A 13,366-nucleotide genomic window follows, 5' to 3' on the forward strand; every position below is an offset into this window, starting at 1 on the left:
ACGGCATCACTCTCAACTTGACTCTGACTTTATGAAATTGACCACTATTATGAAATATCTGCATTTGTACTTTTATTGTACAGGCCATTGAATTGTCTAAAATTAAAAGCGACTGGACTGATCACATAATCTTGAAGATATTTTGCCATTGGTCCGAGCCGTTCATCCTCAGATCAGTGGTAAATATCTACTAGATTATCTCAGACCTGGTTCATATCCACTGGATCCAAGATCAATCCTTACGATCTTTACCAAGAAGCATGCTGAATTTTACCAAATGTGTTCCAAGATTTTCTTACCTCACACTTGCTGCAACATAATGTTAAATAATTAAACTCCAATCCATGACCATGGTAGAAGATCATGTTGTTTTGGCTGTACGAGACTGCATATTTATACTGTATACATGATGTGTCTTTTGCCTGCACAGAGGGCTGTTCTGTAAACTGCAGCTCAGTCAGACAACCCTTAATATAACAGCCTTCAGTGCCAAAAGTGTTACAGACATTATTCTTTTGACTTCATTCAATAACATCTGATGTTTTGGACTTAACCTGAGGAAACCAAACATCCTTTCTAGCCTTTATACCCTCACTGATCTTCTCAAATGATCCCAGGCCCAAACGTCTTCAGACATATGGGGAGGTACAGTAAAATAAACCCGATAAACATAAATATACATCATTAGAGCAGCACAACATTCAAAGTTAACATTCAACATTAGCTCTGGGCAGCTCCACTCTCCCATACTGCATGCATAAACAGTTGCAAGGTCCACAGGGCTAGCACAATAGTGAAATCACACTCAGGAAGCATTTCTCAACGCAGGTCCACCCAGAGGGCCATGCAGGTTAAGAAGCATGTGATGTTTTGACATCCATACTGTAGTAAGGCTAAATGAATAATCGATGGTGCTTAGATGCTTAGACACCAAGGACATTTGATTTTTCTTCTATAGCGGCGTTTAAAATGCTTATGAAAGTTTCATGACTCCAGCGTGCAATTTAGAAAATGCTGCACGACTCTAGGGATTCACAATCGTGTGAAGGAGTGAATTACATTACCTCCCACTGACACATCATTACACTGATTTATGTAATTACCAGTACACAATGAATGAAAACATATTTGCATCATACACTTCTGTCACCTTGCCAATTGATTAAATAGATTTTTTTTTCTCCCAGTGAACACATACAAAAATTGTGCTCGTTCTAGAAATGATGCAACACATGTTCTTTGTATATGCACTCAATTTCCCCAACAATCAAGACACCAACATGCTTTAACTGGATTCAAGTCTAAATCAACTGGATACTTTATTCTAACTAGTCAAAACTATTAAACCCATTCAACTTATTCTGGTACAGAACCAAAACCTGTGTATCAGTTCATGGAAAGCAACTCCATTGCTACCACTGAAAGAAAGAAAATCTACTTGACATGAGCGCCCAATCAAACTGTCTCCAGCATTCCACAATTGGCTGCCACATAGCAGTTGGTGATGCAGTTAATTATGGGTTCAGTACATGGCAACCACAGAGAAGACAGCAGATGTTCAAGTCGGAATAAAGAAAAGAATTCAAAAGCTTTCCTTCTTGAATTATATTGGCAGTTTACCTACGAAACGACAAAAGATCACTGGACGAATAAGAAAAAAAGGCAATTTCTCAGCATGGCAGCAACATATCAGTGCTAAACACCTGCCAAAATATTGTTTAGAAAATATGAGTCATATCAACGAATGAATGAGAGACTAAATTAGTCCGAGAGGCTGCATTAGACTACAGGAAGTTAAAGTACATTGTATGTATAGCGTGGACGTAAATAGCCTGATCTCACATCATACACGTTTGATATTCGCTGATAAAATATTGTTACAGGCCCTGAATGGAAAGGATTAATGAAGCAAATCACACAACGATTGTCCCCGATTTCCATAAACAACGCATTCAAATGAAACCTTCATCCTCCGTGAACTTATTTGAAAGGTCTAACTTAATAGATCTCGATTCACCAAACAGTAAACAGTATTAGCCTGCCACGGTACAGAGGTTGCCAGAACACCCGTACAAACACCGGGCGGGTATTTTAACGACCTCTTCTGCCTCTAGTTTTAATTTCTCTCGTGCAGTTGAAGACAACACATGGCAACCCACCCGGAGTAACTCTGTGTTATAGTATGCACATTACATACAGCGCCCGTTACAGACATCCCATTAGCATGCAGTTGTGGAATACTGAAATATGAAAATAATGATGAACCATCAGAGAAGATGAATATCAAGATAGGAAACGAACCATAACCGCAAAGCACCGTATTTATAGACGATGGTTTAAAAAAAACAAACGAAACAAAAAAAAAGCTCGCTTGGTAGAGAGATTATGGTTGAGCTAGTAAATTCACGCCATCGGGGTTGTCTCTCAGCTCCAGCATCTCGCGTCACCTGCAATTTTTCAAATCTATATATTTGACGACGAAAGGATGCGCAAACGCTGTTGGTATATTACCTGCTCGCCGTTCAGCGCTCTCACCCGGGGAAAGTGCGTTTGCAGATATCCACGCCTCACTATAGAAATTGTTCGTTTATCGTTTGTACAGTCCACGGATGCGAAATGCGTTGCTTGCCCTCCTCTCCCCCCTTGCGTGCAGACGACGGCTGTGAGTCAAGCTGCTGCACCTGCATCCCCGTATGAGGAGATACAGCGAATCTGTGCAACTGCGCGCGAGACCCACCGCGTCCTCGGCGCTCGCGCCCTTAACCGGTAGTGGTTTATGGGACCGGAATGAAGGCGCGGTCAGCGGAGCACCTCTACCAATCACCCCGCACTAGTCTACCGCCTCCGAGGCACTCCGAGCAAGTGATGACTCCAGAACAGCTGCTTTAATGTAATTTACCTTTATCAAAAAATAAACCACCGACTTTGGACAGATGAGCCTCGAATCAGCCCCTAGTCCAGCTCCGTCTCTGACAGCACAGTAACCCTAAAACTTTTTCCATTAGGGGAATTTCGGAGTCAATTTATATTTTGCCATAACTGACTTTTCCTATTCTTAGTGAATACCTTGCTATCCTTTGCTATGATGCGGTTATGGTAAGAAATCAATGACAGGTTACTGCAATAGCAGGTAAAGGGGGTTGGTACATAGACACATTCAAACAGGCCTTGCATCAGTACCCCAGCTCAGTGGCTGTGAGCAACTGTAGGTTTAAAATTCCACCTCTTCTATGTTGGACAGAAAAGCAATTTGGGGTCTTAATTCTTCTTTTAGTTCTATGCAGATGGCTCTGGTTATGTGTCTGATCTTCAAGTGCAAAGACGCAAATCAACAATGAACAGATTCATGTTATCCATAGGACTATAAATGCAAATGCTTCGTGTAATGACCCGATAATTCGAACAAGCGTGATAAATGGAATCTACTTGAGTCCCAGTGTGTAGCCGTGACCCCCAGGCTATGAGTAATGACTGAAAACACGAGTGCCTAGTTAGAACACCAGTAGCCTGTAGCTGGGTGAGAAGTGTGGAGAGGAGTAGGCACCTCAGAGGGAGGCCAGATGACATTTGTACCCAGAGTGTTCCAAAACATTTATGGAATGTGAGCATGAGCGATGGTGAGAAAGATGGAGATAGAAAGAGAGAGAGAGGGAGAGAGGGAGAGAGAGAAGTACAGTACAGTGTCCTTACTTCTTGAAAGTGGCTGTGTGCTTTCAAACACTGGAACAAGTGCCTTGGGATGACTCACTGCCTGTCTTTATCTTCCCTGAGCAGACAGAAAAGCCCACTTCTCCACACGGGGCCCGGGGTGGCCGACGTCCAGCGCCCTGGCGGCTGGGGCCGCCGGCGGCCCCTCCCCCCCGCGTCCTGCGTCCCGCACGTCAGCGACGGCCGCCTTGTTGCTGGAGCCGAGCCTTCGCTCCCGTGTGATTCCCTCGCTCAGGATGCGCACGGGCGATCCCGCTCGGAAGTGGATGGCCGTGGCACGTAAAGAGGCTTAGAAAGAAAGGGACGTGGAGACGAGCGGCGGCGCGGCTGCGTGTGCCGATGACACCGCGGGCTTCGTCTTAAACCTGGACGGAGTTGGTGCCAAGACCCCAGAGTCCCTTACAGCTCAGAGTGCGTGGCTGCATGAGACAGCGATTAATGCAGAGTGACAAGGTCACGGGAGATAGACTATTCTCTCTCTCTCTCTCTCTCTCTCTCTCTCTCTCTCTCTCTCTCTCTCTCTCTCTTCTTCTTCTTCTTCTTCTCTTTCTCTCTCACGCGTGTTAATGTGTGGTTTCAGGAATAGCTGCACCGCTGTGCCAATGAACAGCCGTGATGGAGGCCTTGAAATGTGCTGCTGTGATTACTGGGTAAGAGGGGCTCTGGAGTGGGGGGAAGACCAGGTGAAGATTGACTAGCCCATGATCACCATTGCTTTAGGGGCACAATGATTACGTAAACCATATCATCACTCACTTCCTGTCTCCTTGCCATATTCAATGCCCACCCCTCACCCCACTCTCTCTTTCTCTCGGACACATACGCAGCTCTTGACAAGCCGCCAGGCAGCTGTGTTTGTCGCCGTCGCTTCCCCAGGGCTGACTCCTGGGCAATTTAGCACAATTAGGAGATTAAAAAAACATAACAGCATGCATTTAACCACTTCCGTGCAAGGCATAGGCGAGATGGACTGTGAATAGCCAGTTGTGCGGAGCGTTGGTCTGGGGTCATCATCATTGTGTGGTCGTACCCGGAGGGTCCCCAGGGACAGACACTGCAGAAGAGCTCTGTGGCTTCTAATGCACTAACTCATTATTCACCAGCTCATATCAAGTTATTAGTGGTGATGCAATTATGCTACAAATTGAGATGCCTGATTTGGTGAGATAAATTTGCAATATGTAAATAAATCAGCAAACATCTGTTATCTAAACTGGCTGAGAATGATGAGAAGTTTCCCAGTGTAGTTAGGTGGAAACGTATCGGAGCAGAGGTGTTGTGCGTGCCGGGCTCTGGCTGAAGGTCTGGTTCTGACTCCTCAGCTGATCTTCCCGTGTGCTATAATGAATTCAAAATGTTCCGCTCCACAATGGATCCAGTCAATAATCCATGTCAGGCATCAAGGATAACAAGACTTCACCCAAGGACCTGCCCTTGAGAAACTGAGACAAAGAAAGAGAGAGTGACACCGGGAGAGAGAGGGAGCAAGTGGGGGAGATCAAGAGAGAGAGAGAGAGTGGGAGAGGGAGAGAGAGCAACAGAGAAAAAGAGGAGAGATCAATAAAGTAGAGACAAAACATTCAAACAGAATGCATTGGATCTTCCCCGTCCACCTGTTCTAGAAGGACCTCACACTCCTGTCACTCTCCCCCTCACACAATCTCTCGGGGACGGCTCAGGGAAATACAGCTTGACTCTGCACTGCTCCTGATAAGGGCTCTGTGCCCAGACGTACCACAGAAGGCCACACGCACACACACACACACACACACACACACGCTCACACACACACGCGCGCGCAAACTCATGCGCTCACGCACACACACGCACACTCGCGCGCACATTCACACACGTGCACACACACACACACACACAAACACACACAGAGAGCTTTTATGTGGTCTGCCTGGCCTCGGTGGGGATTCTTTCACACATTCAGCCCTGTCTTGGAGGCAGAAAGTTAGTCAGCCTATTACGATAACAAATCCCCCAAAAGCAATAGTGCAGATTAATTTATCTTTTCTGAAACACAACACTCAGCTTGTCTTGAGATTTCCCCTCGCTTGTGTTTCATTACCTTCGCATATCTCCCTTCATTCCATTCTGTTCTCTGTACAATTGGCCCTGCACAATGTCGCCCGCTACTTTTCCACCATTCAGATTAAGACTCAAGACTCTGCACTCTAGTCACAGCTAAAAAGGCTATTTTGCACTGTTATTTCTGGGTTGACAGCCTCCATGTATTGTACGTTTCTTGCTTGTAACCCATGAAGTCGAAGAAACGGTCTCTCCGTCGGCCACCTGCCTAGATGCCGCAAAATTGAAGATTGTAGTGGTGAGATGCGTCCTCCGGGACAGTGCATCGGAGTAATGATCCATCACGCATCCACACTGAGGCTGCAGTTGGCAGAGGTTCACTTCTGGATGGATGGAAACTTCTGCATCCAGACAAACAGCATGCTAATGTTAGGCAATTTATTGTGTGATGTGAGTAAAACTGATTTCTAAATTCCTCTCCTTGCTGAGCAAAGTCTACCGTCCACTTTCGCTCACGCTGAGGTGAGCTGTCAGTTAAAGGCTTCAGTGACAGTTATGGAAGCCCTCAGCCAATCTGGTGTTAGGGTGGAGTTTAGCTTTACGGAGGCACCTGACTCAGGCTACGGTTGCTGCAGCTTTTGAGGCCGGGTCTGGGCCATATGGCCAAGGTGGATCCAGAGAGGGATCTATGGTGGATCCAGTGAGGGATCCAGGGTGATCCAGAGAGGGATCCAAGGTGATCCAGAGAGGGATCCAGGGTAATCCAGAGAGGGATCTATGGTGGATCCAGAGAGGGATCCAGGGTGATCCAGAGAGGGATCCAGGGTGATCCAGAGAGGGATCCAGGGTGATCCAGAGAGGGATCCAGAGAGGGATCCAGGGTGATCCTGAGAGGGACTCGTCCGTGACTCAGAGCATAGGCCATGGCCAGGATATTTGTGTCAGGACCGCACCAGGTGAGATCACCGTGACGTTGGAGTGGCGCGAGGTGACCACACTAGGACTCGCTTGGCTGTCTCTGTGGCCCCCGGGCTTGCAGCTAGCTTCTCCGAGAACAGCCTGTAGCACAAGCTTAGCAGCTGCTCCAAGATCAGCCCGTAGCATTAGCTTAGCAGCTGCGCCGAGATAAGCCCATAGCTTAAGCTTAGGAGCTGCTCCAAGATCAGCCCGCAGCACAAGCTCAGCAGCTGAACCGAGATCAGCACACAGTGTACGCTTAGCAGCTGCTCTGAGATCAGCCTGTAGCACAAAGCTCAGCCGCTGAACCAAGATCAGCCCGTAGCATGAGCTTAGCAGCTGCTTGTGCACGGGCCAAGTCACTGGCAATGCTCGAGACACCCTCGTTGACCGGGTTAACCCCTGCGAGACCACTTAACAGCGCCGAAGGCTGGAGACATGAGCGCCGTAAAGCTGCAGCAACACCGGTGACGAGCGGCTCAATCAAAATGCAAACGCAATCAGCGGAGCGAGGGCTGAGCAAAAACACACTGATTGTAATGAACAGGTATTAAGTACTTGTGAATAGGAAACTATATAATCCAAGATGATTCATGCAAGCAAAATAAGCCGTCGTTCAGATCAATACCCACAGCTCCCTATTAGAGTCAAAGGTCATGCCCCCCGCCTCTCCACTCAATTTCCTTGCACTGGATTGGATAATTAGTCCATAGATGGTCTGGCCAGGTCCCAGTAGGGGACTGCCTTAAATTCTGACACTGGCAGTAAATTAACCACCTGTTCTTTAAAGCAGGGGGTCAAAATTTGCAAGGAACTCCTGAACACACCTGGCACTTGTGCAGCAATGAAAAAAGAAGCACCAAAGGTTGAACACTTTCACTAAAGGTTGCATTTGATTTGGAAATCAACCACTTAATGACTTTATGTAATTCACTTTCATCCCATATCGTTTCAGACCACGATGGCATTGATAACGAATGAAATTCTAGTCCTTGATCAGCCGGGTGCATTGCAGCTCCAGTGTGCTCGCCGTGGTGTGATGGAGTCCTGCGAGGAGGGTGTTGCTGGAGTCCCGTCGGGGTTGTCTCTGCCGACGTGGTGTCACATTTCTGTGGGAGTGCAAGGTCACGGGTGCTTCTGTGGGCGCCGCCATGAGGAGCTCGGTGCAGTCAGTCAGCCCACATTAACCTCAGCAGCCCAGAGCAGCAGGGCACACACACCAGCACTGCGCGTTTGGAGACACACACGTGTGCACATACACATACACACAGTCTGACAACCATGCTCATATAGACAGCATATAGCATCAATATGTCTGTTTTAGAGTCTTCTTAACACACAGACATGCACACATGCACACACATTCACACACACACATACAGTTAGCCTCAAACATGTCAGCAGTTGAAGAGGCACTTTCTAACCCACATTACATCTTTTCCAGGCTGCAGTGACTGTGTTTTTATTATTCGGCTTCGTCACCACCCCAACTGTTTCCCTCCCTCTCTCTGTCTCTCTCTCTCACTGTCTCTCTCTCTCTTACAAACACACACACTACCGCAGACACACACACACACACACACACACACACACACACACACACACACACACACACACACACACACACACACAGTTAGCCTCAAACATGTCAGCAGTTGAAGAGGCACTTTCTAACCCACATTACATCTTTTCCAGGCTGCAGTGTCTGTGTTTTTATTATTCGGCTTCGTCACCACCCCAACTTTGCTGTCTCTCTCTCACTCACTTTCTCTCTCTCCCTGTCTCTCCACCATATTTCTCTGTCTCTCTCTGTCTTAAACACACTCTCTATCTTTCTTACACACACACATGCACACACATACACTCAAACAGTAACACTGGTTCTCTCAGTGTTCTCTCCCACTCTCTTCTATCTTCTCAACATCAGGAGCAGGTGTAGATTACTGCAACTTGCACAACACTCTTAGGAGAAGACGAACAGCAGTGGAAGTCAATGATCTCTTGAGTCGTGCAGAAGGAACTCAAATGGATCCAAAATGACAACAGCTCTGACATCATCTCAGAAGATGGAGAACAGCAGGACGTTGGGGCTGGGATGGCACAGGACCGGAGAGCAGGATGAAGAGGTGAGTAGCGGGATGAAGATGTGAGGAGCAGGATGAAGATGTGAGGAGCAGGTTGAAGATGTGAGGAGCAGGATGAAGATGTGAGTAGCGGGATGAAGATGTGAGGAGCAGAATGAAGATGTGAGGAGCAGGTTGAAGATGTGAGTAGCGGGATGAAGATGTGAGGAGCACGATGAAGATGTGAGGAGCAGGTTGAAGATGTGAGGAGCAGGATGAAGATGTGAGGAGCAGGATGAAGATGTGAGGAGCACCATGAAGATGTGAGGAGCACGATGAAGATGTGAGGAGCAGGATGAAGATGTGAGGAGCACGATGAAGATGTGAGGAGCAGGTTGAAGATGTGAGGAGCAGGATGAAGATGTGAGGAGCAGGACAATCGTCAGAGCAGCAGTACCCGAGAAGACCACTATGAACGTCACACTCCTGTGGTCTTCACCTCCCACCGCTGCACGGCGCTTTAATGCTCCGTGGTGGATCACAGCGTCTCGCCGAGCGGGGACCCCACATTTGTGCCTCTTATGTGATTACTGCTCTTAACGAAGTGCCCTGTAGAGACTGCCTAGAGGCCGTCTTCCCCTGCAAGCAGACAGCAGCTCACCACAGCAGCCTCTGCAAGGAGACGGGCTACGGAGTTATCGCCCTCCATAAAGCCCCGCTCCGGACAAACGTCCTTCACTCGAAGAGCTGCTTCTCCTCGTCTGGTGTCATGGTGACAAGCGTCTTTCCCTGGCAGATACTCCAATATTGCTCTTATAGGCCCAAGCAGGTGACGGTGAATGACAGTAACTGCCCCGGCGGGTCCGAGGCTGCCTCACCTCCCCCCCCCCCTCCCGCGGGGGCTGTCAATCAGGCGGGGTCAGCGGAGACCGAGCCGCCCGCCGCCGCTCATGCTAATGCCGCCCCGATCTGCCGCGTGACATTTAGCCACGCTATTTACAGCTGCTCGCCTTCCGCGGCCAGCTACGGCAGGAGCGTGTGTGTGTTCCAGGATACGAGGTATACTTGCGCATGTGTGTGTGTGTGAGGTTAATGAGACGTGTCAGGGCGTTTTGTGTTTAATTGTGTGTGTATGTGTGTGCAGAGCAAGGGAGAAATGCTGCCATTGTTGGGAATGAATGAGGGTGGATGTTAGCATGACTTCTCATTCCTGAATGTGCCTGTTCTGGAGAGCAGCGTTAATGATCCCCGCTGCAGATCGGAGGTCCGGCTCCTGGCACACGGCCGCCCGGCATTTCCTATGTCACTGGCCCTCTTTAATGATCACCTCGTAATCACATTTTACGCACCTCCATCTTGTCGTTAGGCCAGGAGCAGCTCCATCCAAAGCTTCACGCTGGCACTTATTCCCACTCGCTGTACTCTGGTGCAGCGGCCAGCCCCCTTCAGATGGGCTTTCATCACCACTCGGCCTCTAAGACCACAACCCCACCCCCCCTCCACCACCCTCCACCCCCCCCTCCACCCCTTTCGCTTGAACCCACGCTGCTCCACTCTCGCCTCTCGCCTCCGTTTAATTATTCTCCCATTACCTTCCAGTGTCCTGCTCCTTCACGGGAGCTCAGCGAGGTCCGGCCCGGTGGATTCCACTCCATTGCCCGGGTTAATGGGGGAGGCAGGCCCGAGTGGATGAGTCTCCCAGAGGCAACGCTCGCGTGAAGTGCATCTCCTCCCCGTCGGCATGTTCTGCATGCGCTGGATGCACAACCCCCATCACGGCCGGGGGGGGCCGAACGGAGCGGAAGGCTCGAATTGGCCGCGAGGTCTGGTGGCAGTCGGCTGCGCTCCCGAGCTTCTGATTTGCGCTGGGGGGTTGGGGGGGGGGGGGGGTATAAACAGAAGCGTTAAGCCAGGAGCAGCGGGGCAGAGCTCAGTGAAGTGGAGACTGAAGAGATGTGGTGGGGGGGGGGGGGGGGGAGAAACCACAAGTCTAAAGATTAGGATGTAAAATAATGAAGTGGTGTGACTAGATAAGCCAGGGGGGGAGAGAGAGAGGGGGAGAGAGAGAGAGAGGCAGAGGGCAGGAGAGAGAGAGGAGAGAGAGAGGAGAGTGCGAGTAGATCCAATCTCCAGGCCTGTCCGTCACAGGCAGGGTGTTTACTGCCCCGTGTCTGCTCCTCTCTGGCCCGCCCGCACGCGGAGTGCCGCGCGGTGCGTCAGCCTCATTGATGTCGTGCCAGCACTCGGCAGGCCGGCCGGGCCTGGCAGCGGGCGGAGCCGGCCCATCCCTGTCCCGGTGGGTAGCCTCGCCTTCAAAGCGGCTCCGAAGCCCGCCTCCAGAGCCAAGCGTCAGAAGTGGTTACGAACCGCAACGATTAAGGACTTTGTTCTTGTAGGGGAGGCGCCCATGACCACATGCAACATCAGGACTGGAATGGACAGATTTAGGTTTTTTTATTTTTTATATAGCACAGTTCCTTTAGTTATGCATGCGGAGAGTTCTCTGGCAGGCAGACATCTGCTAACGCCACTGGCCACGGTGCGGTTCTAACGGCATGGCCGCCGGTGCCGTGCGGGCCCGAGGAGCGCTGTGGTCGGCCTCGTCCTCATTCCCAGCAGCGTCTGACCTCTCGCCCGACGTAAGCGTGTAGGTCAGCTGAAAGTTCAGCGTGTACCCTCCCTGTGCAGCACGGCCACTGGCACCCTGAGTCTCCACACCCTCACCCAGGGCACTGCAGTAGCAGCCCGCCCGCTGCCTGCACGCCTTCCAAAGGTACAAACCAGCATTTCTCTTGAGCAACCACAGTGAGCAGTACTTAGGACATGCTCACTCAGCACTCCTGCATTCACGTACACACACACACACACACACACACACACACACACACACACACACACACACAGTTAGTGTTGTACTGTATACTCCCTTAGGGCAAGCACCAATGAATGTTAATTCCACTCCGCTGCCAGCCAAGAGATGTTCTTGATAAAGTATGATTGTGTGTGTGTGTGTGTGTGTGTGTGTGTCCTCCGAAGCCCTGAGGGCTATCGGCCACTCCAGCACTTCCTGGTCCTCTGCCACCTTCACGTCACACATTAGTAATATGGAGCGCAGCGCCCTGCCTCTTCCACTCTCCCGTCCTTAATGACTTGATTATTCAGATTATTCAGACTCGAGCACACCGATACCCACACACGCCTCCACAGTGGAGACGGGCCTCCACCTGGACCTTCACAAGGTTAACCAAGGCGCTGCCGCCCGCTAGCCGGGAGGAGAGGCCGCACGCGTGTGGGAGGCACACGTGGGAGGCACACGTGGAACTGCACACGTGGAACGCACACGTGGAACTGCACACGTGGAACGCACACGTGGAACGGCACACGTGGAACGGCACACGTGGAACGCACACGTGGAACTGCACACGTGGAACGCACACGTGGAACGCACACGTGGAACGCACACGTGGAACGCACACGTGGAACGGCACACGTGGAACGGCACACGTGGAACGCACACGTGGAACTGCACACGTGGAACGCACACGTGGAACGCACACGTGGAACGCACACGTGGAACGCACACGTGGAACTGCACACGTGGAACGCACACGTGGAACGCACACGTGGAACGCACACGTGGAACTGCACACGTGGAACTGCACACGTGGAACGCACACGTGGAACGCACACGTGGAACTGCACACGTGGAACGCACACGTGGAACGGCACACGTGGAACGGCACACGTGGAACGCACACGTGGAACTGCACACGTGGAACGGCACACGTGGAACGCACACGTGGAACTGCACACGTGGAACGCACACGTGGAACTGCACACGTGGAACGCACACGTGGAACGCACACGTGGAACTGCACACGTGGAACTGCACACGTGGAACGCACACGTGGAACTGCACACGTGGAACTGCACACGTGGAACGCACACGTGGAACGCACACGTGGAACTGCACACGTGAAACTGCACGCGTGAAACTGCACGCGTGAAACTGCACGCGTGGAACTGCACATGTGGAATGCACACGTGGAACTGCACACGTGGAACGCACACGTGGAACTGCACACGTGGAACGCACACGTGGAACTGCACACGTGGAACTGCACACGTGGAACTGCACACGTGTGTGCTTCTCCCTTTATTGTTTTTATGTCCTCCGTAAATAGGAACCATCATCGATATTGTGCTGGGCACGACCGGCCCTGCCCCAGCCCATCAGTCTGAGACAGGACGCGGGGAATAATAAACCTCGAAAAAGGTTATGAAAACAGACCTTGTAAAAGGCAGCTAAACGATACCAGACACCTGCAACATACAGGATCGGTAATAGAAAGCCAGAGGTAGTAAAGTGGTGTGTAAAGGGCGAACTCAGAACCACGCGAGGACTGGTTATGCGAACAGCGGGACGGACCGCCTTCCCATCGTGGCCAGGTTCTGACCCACACGCTAAAGCTCAGTCAGAAATCAGCGCAGAACCCTCCGCGCCCAGAGGCGATGGCTGTGTGCAATACAAGCCTCGGAATTAAGGTACAACCTGCAAGATTATCCACTAATCAGAAGCCAATTCAGCAAACGGGAGTCAT

The 13,366-nt window shown here is 50.5% G+C and overlaps 1 protein-coding gene across 1 annotated transcript in view; it reads right to left on the minus strand.

The window, feature by feature from the left end:
* Nucleotides 1-2,750, minus strand: part of nrxn2a (neurexin 2a) — a 203,426-nt gene extending 200,676 nt beyond the window's left edge. Inside the window, 1 exon segment of the mRNA XM_076979715.1 lies at nt 2,512-2,750. The gene's annotated coding sequence lies outside the window, so the exon portion shown is untranslated.
* Between the last annotated feature and the right edge of the window lie 10,616 nt (nt 2,751-13,366).

This window comes from Brachyhypopomus gauderio, chromosome 18, assembly GCF_052324685.1.
Source record: "Brachyhypopomus gauderio isolate BG-103 chromosome 18, BGAUD_0.2, whole genome shotgun sequence".
Classification (NCBI taxonomy): Eukaryota; Metazoa; Chordata; class Actinopteri; order Gymnotiformes; family Hypopomidae; genus Brachyhypopomus; species Brachyhypopomus gauderio.